Below are 11,191 nucleotides of genomic sequence, written 5' to 3' on the forward strand. Positions count from 1 at the left end.
CAGCCTGACCGACGTAGGAAAGAGCAAATATTCCACATAAATCTTCTTAAGCCATGGAGGGATAGAGAAACGTTACTAGCCCAGTTAGATAATACCGGGGCTGAGCCTCAAGTCTTAGAACAAGTAGTGACTATTTCACCAGAGCTAACACCGGAACAAGTAAAGGAAGTTAAGGAAATGGTGGAGAGGAATAAGGATGTTTTCTCGCCTATGCCAGGCAGAACACAAGAAATTGCCCATGATATTGTTACTGAGCCTGGAGTAACACTTAAATTAAAACCATACAAGATTCCTGAGGCAAAAAGGATGGCTGTACGAGCAGAGGTTAAGAAAATGCTTGAATTAGATCACAAAGTAATTGGTCTAGCCCAATTGTTTTGGTACCTAAACCGGATGGTTCTATCCGATTTTGTAATGATTTTAGGAAATTAAATGAAGTGTCAAAATTTGATGCCTACCCAATGCCATGGGTTGATTAACTGGTAGAGAGGCTAGCTAAGGCCAGATTTCTTTCTACATTGGATTTAACAAAAGGGTATTGGCAGATATCCCTCACTAAGCATGCCCGAGAGAAAACTGCCTTTGTAACCCCAGATGGTTTATTTCAATATAAGGTGATGCCCTTTGGTCTCCATGGAGCTCCAGCCACTTTTCAGAGGCTCATGGATAAATTATTAAGACCCCAAGCGCACTATGCCACTGCATACTTGGATGATGTCATAATCCATAGCACAGACTTGGACTCTCATTTGCAGAAAGTAGAGGCAGTAGTAGACACCCTTAGGAAAGCTAGATTAACTGTCAACCCCTCCAAATGTTTTCTTGGATTGGCAGAGGCTAAGTATTTAGGTTATGTAGTGGGAAGGGGGTTAGTGAAGCCCCAATTGAACAAGATAGGAGCTATACAGAATTGGCCCAGGCCTCTTAGAAAGAAGCAGGTTAGAGCCTTCTTGGGAATTTTGGCTACTACCGCAGGTTCATACCCCATTTTGCGACCAGAGCTGCTCCTCTCAAAAACCTAATTAAAGTCAGAAGTCCAGACACAGTAAGGTGGGACAGAGAAGCAGAGGAGGCCTTTATGGACCTTCGTTCAACATTGTGTGAGCAACCCGTCCTCATGGCACCTGACTTTGATAAAGAGTTTTTCTTACAGACGGATGCCTCTGAGGTCGGTTTGGGTGCTGTACTGTCACAGTACATAGGCGAGGAAGAACATCCAGTGCTATATCTAAGCAGGAAATTGTTGCCTTCAGAACAGCGCTAAGCTGTTATAGAAAAAGAGTGCTTAGCTATTAAGTGGGCTATGGAGACTCTAAAATATTATTTACTGGGAAGGCACTTCACACTTGTCACTGACCACGCTCCGTTAAATTGGATGCACACCAACAGAGATAGAAACTCACGAGTCACTAGATGGTTTTTGTCCTTGCAACCATTTACTTTTGTAGTGAAGCACAGAGCTGGTTTGCTCCATGGTAATGTTGATGCACTGTCTCGTGTGCATGGGCTTCTTGCAGCAGTCGCTTCACACACTGGTGTTGCGCTGGGCAGTGGAGGCTCCTCCATATGTGCACAATCGCACGTGCCCCCCTGGGCCCCCCTGGGCCCCCCTGGAGAAAAAAGAAAGAAAATTAATTTTTTGGCTGAATAAATATAATTTTTCCAATAGCCCCCCTATTTGAAAAAATTATATTTATTTAGCCAAAAAATGTTCCTGTCTACTGCACAGTTTAATAAAATTAACAAAAAAATCCCTTTTATATATCTCTATACCTCTCTACCGCACGTGCGGTAAGAGAGGTATAGCCTGCCTTAGCCCTTAGCAGATTTTTTCAATGTGCCTGCTGCTCCGCCCATAACTGAGCCTATACCTTTCATTATCGCACAATCTTCAGTGTGCGATTTGGCTCATTGCTATGGGCGGGCAGCAGGGGGAGCACTTTTTTTAATGCTTCCTTTTTATTTAGCTGCCTGTGTTAGCTGCGACGCTCAGAGGCAGTATTCTACAGGAGGGGGTTGTGTGCTCCGTGTAAGCCCCAGTCACAGCACACATGGCAGCCAGGTATAAAAAATGTACTAAATTTAACTTGCAATTGCTCATACAGTGACTGTATCAGTGCAGTGGAGAGTCAGTGTGGGATTGAGTCACAGTCGGTAACGGAGCTGGTAACGGTAAGTCATGGCCTGGCATAGCCGGATGCCCCTGCTCCTGCAATATGTGAACTGACACTGTATGTGGTTGTGGATAACTCCGGTCCACTATTACAGACCACCAGCCAGCTCCAGCTCTGCCCTGCCTGCCCACCCAGGCATGATGCAATTTTGTCTGCGCAATGCACTGTAAGAGGTGGTCAGGCGCGGCAGCAGGCAGGTACAGCAGCCGGCGTGTGGACATGTGTGTGTGAGTGTCCTGATAGTTGCTGCATGACGGATGGCGACAGTTCAGGCAAGGTGAAGGAAGGAGGCAAAGTAAGGGCATGCTACACATATTTTCAAAGTAATCAATCACTCGTGTGAAATATACAGTGGTCTGGGTACAGCAGCCGATAATAACATAGAGGAAACTCATGGTAAAATATCAGCATGGCTACAGGAAAATTAAATTCTATTCGTACAATATTTGCAACAATACTTGGCTTCTATCCTCTGATTATGAAGGGGTGTTCATTTTACAATTTAATGAGTTTTGTTTTATTGATAATCCACTCTGAGGCTCTGAGCTAAAGAAATTGCTTTAAATTTATCCTCTTTGTAATTTTTTTATCCCTTCTAAACCGTATCTTAATTTCCACAGCCAAGCTGGAATTTTCAATGAATGAACTGTGGGAGGAAAGATCAGCCTTTCATTTCAGCTTTCTTGACATTTTAATATGTTGTGACTAGACAGAGGCGGAAGACAACAGTAAGTTACACAGTATGTCTACCATTTTTTTTTGTTTTTTCTTGCCCCTTCACCTTTCTACCCTGTTAATGTTATTCATTGCACACACGCATAATTTATATATATGTGTGTGTGTGTGTGAAATACTTTAGAAAACTACATTTGATTTGTCTAAAAAGTTGTATATACAACTAATATGATAATATACTAAAAAAATATAAAACGCCCATTGTTTTTAAGACTATACTATTGTCTGTGCAGTGTGTATTATAGATAAAACTATATGACTTTTTATGGGCTAGTATATTGGATTCATTACTTTTTAAGTGCCCCTACCTAATTATACTTACGTGTTTGCATTTTATTTTTTAATGATTATTATGTATAATCCATGCTGGAAAAGCACACTTTCACTGGCACAGTGCTACAGTGATTAATTGCAAAGTTAAAATCCTTACAGAATTGTAGTTCAAGTGCAACTATCTCCTACTCATTGTAAAATGTACTTATTTACAAAATGGACATATATGTATGCTATGGCTTCATTCTTTCAGATGCAATTTTACAGCATACCCATAATAATCATATTATAGCTTTCTATTAATATATATATATATATATATATATATATATATATATATATATATATATATATATATATATATATATATATATATATATAATAGTTTTCCTGAATTTTCCTAATATAAAACTTTTCATGCTGTATGCTATGCATAACAATTTATGTGAATCTAGTATTGTATGTGTGTGTGTGTATAAGGGCTGGTTGATTGTGTTGTGATACTACTTCTGCTCATAGTAGTCTCCTTGCTAATGTTGATCTGTGTGTAGACCAGTCTCCTGTCAGTATGTATGTCTAAACTGATTTGTAAGTGTGCCAGCGCTATACCTAACTTGGGGATTTCTTAGATATGTTGTTAAATATATAAACACACATAAACACAATAAAATGGGCGGAGCCATCTGAGGGGCGGGGCTAGTGCTCCCCCATCTTCAAAAGTCACCAGCCGCCACTGGCGCTGGGGAGGGGGATGTGTGACAGGGTGAGAGAAGGAGTGTATATTAGCAGGAGATTGGAAAGGTCACTTTTTCCCCTCTAACAAAATGTTAATTTGTTAGTAGCTCACCACAGCTGATTCTGGTTAAATCATTTGGATCCTTTATAAGCAGTTCTGTAGAGGGAATCAGTGTCTCATTGTGCAGGCTACTCCAGAGAGGGAGGATTTGAGACCTTGCTGCATGTCTGAATTTATAGCTGGTAGAAACAAGAGACTGGTGAGCAAACTTTGTTCTATTCTGCTTATTTTTATTTGTTTTGTTAACTGGGATCAGCTTAGCTGCCCAGTACTGGCTAGTAAGGAGATATTGCATGTATAGTTAGTCTCCTAAAAAGGAGTAGGATTTTGTTTGTTTTATGTTTGTTTTAAAGGGGAAGTACACCCCATGTTTAAAACTGCTGATAAAAATAAAACAGCCTAAACCACTATATTTCGTACTGAAGTGACTATTCCTGCAAGGGCTTTGTCACAGTCTATATATATATATATATATATATATATATATATATTTATTTATATGTGTGTATATATGTGTGAACAGATGTTTATTATGTGTTTTATTATATATTTACTGTACATATTTCACATTTCAATGTTCTTTACTTACAGGAAAATTGTAAATACATCCTATATATATCTATATATACCTATACCAGTATATCTATTCCTTTAGATATATATATAGATATGTATTTTACATGAACACTATCATATATATGTATAGAAATATATATTTAATAATATAAAGTACAATATTTTCTGGCCCTTAAGCAAATGCCTACTTGAAAGAGCCCAGGCCCAGATGGCTTCACAGTTTAATATTACAAAAAGTTTGCCTCAATCCTTTTACCCCATTTATGCTTAATATTTAATAGAATTAACCAGCAAAACCCCTTCCCATCTTTTATGCTAGAAGCCAACATATCGGTCATCCCAAAGCCTGGGAAGCTGCCAGACACCCCCGCCAATTTTCGCCCCATATCCCTCTTAAACGTAGACATCAAAATCTACACAAAAATTATCGCTAACAGAATTAACAAAATCCTACCCCAACTCATATATCCTAACTAAGTAGGATTTGTACCCCTTAGAGAAGCGCGCGATAACACTATCAAAGTATTAAATCTACTAGAATACTCTCAAACCCACAATACACCTTCCATATTTTTAGCTATAGACGCTGAGAAAGCCTTTGATAGGCTGGACTGGCATTTCCTCAAAAATACCCTCTCTCAATTTGGATTCAGCGGTACGCTTATAGATAAAATATTTGCATTATATAATGCTCCTAGGGCCCGTATCAGAATAAATGATTCATTATCTGACCCCTTCCCCATCCTCAACGGAACGAGACAGGGGTGCCCTCTCTCGCCCCTGTTATTTTTTATGGCCATAGAGGTTTTAGCAGCAAACATTAGGCTAAACAACGAGATATATGGGATAAAGATAGAAAATGTGCAATATAAAATGACACTCTACGCCGACTATGTCCTTTTTACCTTAATCTACCCACAATTGTCCATCCCAACTCTAATGCTGAAAATTGAAAAATATAGTACATTGTCTAACTTTAAAGTCAATACTTCTAAATCATAATTTTTAGGAGTTGAAATTTCTGATCAGATGAGCCAACAGATAAAAACATCATATCAGTTAACTCAGCAACATTTCTCATTAAAATACCTTGGGATTAAAATTGCCAAAGCCCAGGGTGCGTTGTTTACACTTAACTATCAAAGATTCCTTAAATCCATTCAATCAGATCTGAACACTTGGCAACATAAACACCTCTCCTGGTTGGGTAGGATTCATGCCTATAAAATGAGTATACTTCCCCGTTTTTATTATCTACCAATTCAATTACCCCCAAACTATATACACACAGCGCAGAAATTAGCCAATGCTTTTATTTGGGCACAGAAAAAGACTAGGATAGCTAGACCCACGTTATATAGAATCGTGACAGAGGAGGACTCGGAGTCCCTAACCTTAGCTATTACAAACAAGCCGCACAACTAATTAGAATTGTGGATTGGTGCAAGAACACACAAAGTAAGGAATGGGTAAAACTAGAGCACGATTTAGCCAACACAAAAAACCTGGGGGGCATATGTTGGACACGAAGGCAAATTTAGAAATATCCCACCTCACACTCCTACACTAATTCGCGACACTCTGGCTACATGGGACATCTTGTCTGGAACACAGATAGGAACTTCCCATGCATCAAAATCTGGTGACGGATACTACACACAACATACACACCTTTTTGCCATGCTACTCTGTGCTTGAACATGGGACATTACTAACAAAATCAATATATCCCTTTATTTAATAGATGGTTCGAATACTTACAACTATCACATTTTATCACACAAAATAAGGATAAGCATGAATTGGTTAGAAGTCTGAACCCCTTTGAAACTTTATGCTGGTCCACCAACCCCATGAGAGGAATACTTTCAGCAATATATAAAATACTGATAGACATCCACTCCAGAAAACTCCCTTCGTACACCAAGACATGGGAAACAGAACTAGGCTTTAGAGTCCCGCCAGAGGTCTGGAACACTATTTTTAAACAAATGGGTAAATCACCTTCATCTATGAGTATAACAGAGACCAACATGAAAATTATATGCCGTTGGTATTTCAACCCAAGTAGACTGGCCAAAAGTTATAAGCAATCAGACTCTTCATGCTGGAGAGCCTGTAACCAAATTGGTACCCTATATCATATATGGTGGGACTGCCCTATCCTTCAGCCTTACTGGCAAGAAGTAGATCCTTTGACCCTACTGTTCAATAAACCACCTAAAATTAAATGCAAGTATAAATCAACACAACTATACATAACGATCAGCGGTGCTAAGGAACTGATACCAAGGCTCTGGAAGACACAGCTGATACCTACAATAAAAAGTTGGAGACAGAATATAACCTCTCTTTTGTCTATGGAAAGATACCATTATCAAAAAACCAATAGGCTAGATTTTTATTGTGCTATTTCTTTTTACTGGGACGAATACACTCATTCCACAAACACTCTCCCTGCGTCAGTTGCTTAAGTAAATGCGAATGTACCTTGCAAAGTTACCTAATTATTTATTTTTTATACCAATATCCTATTTGTTACGTCAGAGATATGGTTACCTCAGATAAGATAAGATGCTACTATGTTCATTTATTTTGTTAAATTGTTCTAAGAAAAAAAAAAGGACTGCAAGCTTATTGAGATTCTATCCTTGAAGGATAACGAGACAATTGATTTATGCATTATTTTGCTATTTAATACTCTGTTTAAAACCTTACTGTTCCCAAAATAAGTGTATTGTCTTATACTATTCTGTTATCAATAAAGCTTGTTTGAAAAAAAAAAAGTACAATATTTTCTATGTGAAGAACATAGAAATGTAAAAAAATACAAAATGTGCATCAGGTTTCGTGAGTTAGATTTTAACGTGGTCGGGTTAGCATGGTCATGTAATTGAAATATTACATATAAAATATTTTCAAAAAGTAAAAAAAATTGTTAAAGATTATGAAACTATTTAAAAAAAATATAAATAGATTCTATCCCCTTAAGGACCAACGACATACCCTCTATGTTGCTGGTCTTCCTATGGGGGTGACATTTTCAATAGTGCGTTCTCGTCGCCAGACTCGAGACTGTGCTATTTTAGCAAGCCTTCAGCAGAGGGAGGCTACAATAGCGCGGTCTTATTGCTTGTAGCAAGACATACGCTATTGTAGCCAGACAATCCCTTAACGATCAGCGATGTACAGGGTACGTGGCAGTCATTAAGGGGCTATGGATTATTTCGAATATTTAACAGTATGTTTAATAATTTTAACCCATGGTGACAACCCATGGTGACAAGCCTGTTAAAGGATAGCAAGAAAAACTAAGCAGCGTTTGAATTATCAGCGAGTAATATTAGGCGGATAGACCGTTCTTGGGAAACCTTTTTAGCCTAGTATTCATCAGATACATCACTCTGAGTGGAACATTAATTTCACACAGTCAGTGAAGAATCTTATATTGTCTATAAGTGGAGTAACTTAATGCTCTGGATCAGACTGTCAGTATCACAATATGCCTAGTAACCCATCGGCTAGATTACGAGTTTTGCGTTATGAGTAAAAATCAGCGTTAAGGCCCATAACGCTGCTTTTTCACTACCGCTGGTATTGCGAGTCTTGTAGGTACAAACTTTTTTGGCCTTACCGCAAATCAACTTACGCAAATTGCGTATAGTCTTTTTTCTATGAGACTTCCATAGCGCCGGTATTACGAGCTTGTCCTGGGAGGCAAAAAAGTGAAACTCATAACTAAAGTGCTAAAAAGTACACTAACACCCATAAACTACCTATTAACCTCTAAACTGAGGCCCTTCCACATTGCAAACACTATAATAAAATTATTAACCCCTAATCTGCCGCTCCCAACATCGCCGCCACTAGAATAAACATATTAACCCCTAACCCGCCGTACTCCAGCCTCACAAACACTAGTTAAATATTATTAACCCCTAATCTGGCGCCCCTAACATCGCCGCCACCTACCTACATTTATTAACCCCTAAACTGCTGCCTCCAACGTCACCGCCACTATTCTAAATTTTTTAACCCCTAAATCTAAGTCTAACTCTAACACCCCCTAACTTAAATATAATTAAAATAAATCTAAATCAAACCTACTATTAATAACTAAATAATTCATATTTAAAACGAAATACTTACCTATAAAATAAACCCTAAGCTATCTACAATATAACTAACTAGTCCTAAAGCCCGTTGACACGGGCCGTGTTATGTTATTCTCTCTCTCATTCTCTCTCTCATTCTCTCTCTCTCTCTCTCTCTCTCTCTCTCTCTCTCATTCTCTCTCTCTCTCATTCTCTCTCTCTCTCATTCTCTCTCTCTCTCTCTCTCTCTCTCTCATTCTCTCTCTCTCTCATTCTCTCTCTCTCTCTCTCTCTCTCTCTCATTCTCTCTCTCTCTCTCTCTCTCTCTCTCTCTCTCATTCTCTCTCTCTCTCTCTCTCTCTCTCTCTCTCTCTCTCTCCTGAGCTGCCGGGTCCTCGCGCGCCTCTGTGTTACAGCTGAGCTGCCGGGTCCTCGCGCGCCTCTGTGTTACAGCTGAGCTGCCGGGTCCTCGCGCGCCTCTGTGTTACAGCTGAGCTGCCGGGTCCTCGCGCGCCTCTGTGTTACAGCTGAGCTGCCGGGTCCTCGCGGCAAGAGTTTGTCTGAACTGCGCATGACGGCTTCAGACAAACTCTTGTCTTTTATTATATAGGATAGTTACACTGTATCTAGCTTAGGATTTATTTTTATTTTACAGGCAAGTTTGTATTTATTTTAACTAGGTAGAATAGTTACTAAATAGTTATTAACTATTTACTAACTACCTAGCCAAAATAAATACAAATTTACCTGTAAAATAAAACCTAACCTGTCTTCCACTAACACCTAACCTAACCCTACAATTAAATAAATTCCCTAAATTAAATACAATTAACTAAATTCAATACAATTAGCTAAATTACAAAAAACCCCACTAAATTACAGAAAATAAAAAACAAATTACAAGATCTTTAAACTAATTACACCTAATCTTATAGCCCTATCAAAATAAAAAAAGCCCACCCAAAATAAAAAAAACCCCTAGACTAAACTAAACTACCAATAGCCCTTAAAAGGGCCTTTTGAGGGCATTGCCCCAAAGAAATCAGCTCTTTTACCTGTAAAAAATGATTGGAACAGCCAATAGAATGTGAGCTCAATCCTATTGGCTGATTGGATCAGCCAATAGGATTGAAGTTCAAACCTATTGGCTGATTGCATCAGCCAATAGGATTTTTTCAACCTTAATTCCGATTGGCTGATTCTATCAGCCAATCGGAATCTAAGGGACGCCATCTTGGATAACGTCATTTAAAGGAACCTTCATTCCAGAAGAAGCCATCGATTGAAGATGATGCTCCGGACTGGATGTCTTGAAGATGGAGCCGCTCCGTGTCGGAAGGATGAAGATAGAAGATATCGTCTGGGTGAAGACTTCTGCCCGTCTGGAGGACCACTTCTGCTGGCTTCGATGAAGACTTCTCCCGGATTTGTTGAGGACTTCTTGCCGCTTCGATGAGGACTTCTCCCGGCTTCGTTGAGGATGGATGTCCGGTCTTCAAAACTGTAAGTGGATCTTCAGGGGGTTAGTGTTAGGTTTTTTAAGGGTTTATTGGGTGGGTTTTATTTTTAGATTAGGGCTTTGGGCTGCAATAGAGCTAAATGCCCTTTTAAGGGCAATGCCCATACAAATGCCCTTTTCAGGGCAATGGGGAGCTTAGTTTTTTTTAGTTAGGGTTTTATTTGGGGGGTTGGTTGTGTGGGTGGTGGGTTTTACTGTTGGGGGGTTGTTTGTATTTTTTTTTACAGGTAAAAGAGTTGAATTCTTTGGGGCAATGCCCCACAAAAGGCCCTTTTAAGGGCTATTGGTAGTTTAGTTTAGGCTAGGTTTTTTTTTATTTTGGGTGGGCTTTTTTTAATTTGATAGGGCTATTAGATTAGGTGTAATTAGTTTAAATATCTTGTAATTTGTTTTTTTCTTTTGTGTAATTTAGTGTTTTTTTTTTTGTAATTTAGTTAATTGTATTTAATTTATTTAATTGTATTTAATTTAAGTAATTTATTTAATTGTAGTGTTAGGTGTTAGTGTAACTTAGGTTAGGTTTTATTTTACAGGTAAATTTGTATTTATTTTAACTAGGTAGTTAGTAAATAGTTAATAACTATTTAGTAACTATTCTACCTAGTTAAAATAAATACAAACTTGCCTGTGAAATAAAAATAAACCCTAAGCTAGCTACAATGTAACTATTAGTTATATTGTAGCTATCTTAGGGTTTATTTTACAGGTAAGTATTTAGTTTTAAATAGGAATTATTTAGTTATTAATTGTAGGTTTTAATTAGATTTATTTTAATAATATTTAAGTTAGGGGGTGTTAGGGTTAGACTTAGGTTTAGGGGTTAATAAATATAATATATGGCGGTGAGGTTGGGGGCGGCAGATTAGGGGTTAATAATTGTAGGTATGTGGCGGCGATGTTAGGGGCGGCAGATTAGGGGTTAATAATATTTAACTAATGTTTGCGAAGCAGGAGTGCTGCGGTTTAGGGGTTAATATGTTTATTATAGTGGCGGCGACGTTGGGGGCGGCAGATTAGGGGTTAA

Source organism: Bombina bombina, chromosome 7 (genome assembly GCF_027579735.1).
Source record: "Bombina bombina isolate aBomBom1 chromosome 7, aBomBom1.pri, whole genome shotgun sequence".
NCBI lineage: Eukaryota > Metazoa > Chordata > Amphibia > Anura > Bombinatoridae > Bombina > Bombina bombina.